Below are 2,568 nucleotides of genomic sequence, written 5' to 3'. Positions count from 1 at the left end.
GAAACAAAAACACTGAGAAAAATGAGAAAACAAATGGAGGGGAAAACTCAGAGGTAACTGTTATCGGTCGGTTCTTCTGTCACAATCTGTGATGGCGAGGAACGATGGAGACGAGGAATAAATGAAACCGTCTTTAATCCAAGAAACACAGGGTACATCCAACACTGGGAACGGCAGGAAACACATGAACATAACAAGTAGAACCGACAGAGACAGACTGCCCAGACTAGGACTTAAATACAGGGGATGATTGGGGAAACACAGGTGTATGGGATGACTAATCAACTAATTAACAAAACGAGGACAGGAACATGACCAAATAAGGGAACAGAAACAGGGGCAAAACATGACACAGACAGTCCATAATCCTGACAACAATACAATTCAATACAAGTTACATTATATTTCTTTTTACAAGTTTTTTCCTAACCAGCCACAAAAGCTACACACAACGAGTGACAGTGAATTCAATTTTAAGAATTGTTTCTATTTCTGTAACTTCATTTCGATGTGGCTAGAACAACAGAATGCACACTATGGACAAAGAGGATCTCATGTACTGATTATGTGCTTTATTTAATGTAAAAAAAAAAGTCTAATGTGAGTTTGAAAATAATTTTGCTTGACCTTTATAGCCATACTAACATTGATCAATAAAATAAATAAATCAAAAGGAAACATGCACGTTAAACCTGTGAACTTGCTGTGAACAAACAAGTGTATTCCATAAAGATTTTATCAGTCACTCAGTATGTATTTTCAATAATGTTAAAATGGAATTACATTTTTGAATTAGATTATGTGCTTATCCATTTTGTTGATTGATTTTGTCGTGTCATGTAGCCTTGTCACGTCTGGTGTGGACAAACAAATTGCCTGTCGCTGGAATCTAATCGCACTGCGTCTGTTTGGGACACTGTGCAACATTTACACATCAGTGATGCATATTTAGTGTTCTGAAACTAGACAGGAAAAGGAAAAGAAGTAGGTAGAGTGTCAAGTCATTTCAGCACAGATTGTTTTGTGAATCTGCCACCATGTGATTCATAAGATTGGTATGATGTGACCCCTTTAAAAGGAGCATGAAACACGCTTCTTTCTTTCTGCTCAGCAGTTTGTCATTACTTTTTTTTACTTGTGTATTCCATCTTCATGGCTCCAGGATGCACGGCTGATGCAGAGTGTTGACATGGCTGAGAGAAGGCCCAAACCACATTTTAGACTTTGAGAAAGACTCATCTTTTTATCTTTGAAGATAACGACTTTTATCTTTTTCTCCTTGCAAATCTTGCCTGTTGGCATTATGTTCTGTGTCTGTCTATCTCTGCTCTTCCACCACACTGTGAGCTGACGGGAAGACATTTGATAATGTGTGTCCATCAAGCTGAGCTGCTGTGTTGAAATGCTCTCACACATACACTCGCTCGCTCGACAGCTCTTCTGACTAACAGCCTTTCCACAGACAGACGCAGTGTGATACTGGAGTCACGACCTTCTCGGTTCACACAAACATGGCTCGGACTCAAACTCCAGCAGAGCAAACTCAACACTCACAACTGTCCTCTGACTAAACATCTGTTGAACAAGCGCAATAGCTGCCTCTTATGGCTGAAGCATTACTCTTTTGTATCTGTTTTTAGAATCAGATTTTTTCCAGTGACTTACATAGCATTCCAGGTATACAATTTTTTATCAGTTCATGCATTCCCATTGCTGGCGTCATGCTCTAATGTTTGAGCTACATGAATGCAGATCTGACCCTTTCATCTTTTAAGCTAAGCTATCTAAAATACAATTTATGACCTTTTAAAAAAAAGTTAACTATCCTATAAACTACAAAGTAGCTAACTACATTTAGGGTTTCAAAATTTGCCAGTGTTTAAACTCTTAAAGAAGATACATGTAACTGCACATCAAACCTTTTGCTCCGTTTTAGTCTCTCCAATCTCGTTTAGGGAGTTTGAAAATGTGCACAAGTTTGATAATCACATATTAACAAGTAAATTGTTGTTCTATTACAATTTTACAATTCCTGGTCTTTCCAATGCATTATTCATTAAGTCATTAAGAATGTATTAGTGCATATTAAGTCACTCTCATTTGCATGATTAGTAAAATGGAGGCAAATTGGAGCATGTTCCCCCCCACACACACACTTGCCAAGCACTTGGATATTTTAATCAAAGATTAATGTGTCTGAAACAGAGAGATTTGTAAAGTGACATGCTGGTGTTGGCAATATGTATTCACACTCCAGTAGATCTAATTTGCTCACTTCAGGTGTACCTGGAGAACAGTCTTCAAAGTCTGATTTTTATTTTATTTTTTTAGATTGGCATGTTGTTTTACAATCTAAGCCCGGAGACGCATTTCGCTGTATACGTAGGGTGACCATACGTGCCATTTTCCCTGGACGCGTCCTGGCCAGGATTTCTATATTGCCTAAAACATCTAGGGTTTGGCTTTGTTTGCGTGTGCAGACCGATCGGTGTATGACATCGGTTCCTTGTGTTTTTCGAAACGCTGTCGAGGTACTTTGAATCAAAGCAATATAGAAATCCTGGCCAG

Source organism: Sinocyclocheilus rhinocerous, unplaced genomic scaffold (assembly GCF_001515625.1).
Source record: "Sinocyclocheilus rhinocerous isolate Xijiao unplaced genomic scaffold, SAMN03320098_v1.1 scaffold2047, whole genome shotgun sequence".
In the NCBI taxonomy this organism is placed as follows: Eukaryota; Metazoa; Chordata; class Actinopteri; order Cypriniformes; family Cyprinidae; genus Sinocyclocheilus; species Sinocyclocheilus rhinocerous.
Note: the sequence above shows the minus strand (reverse complement) of the source record.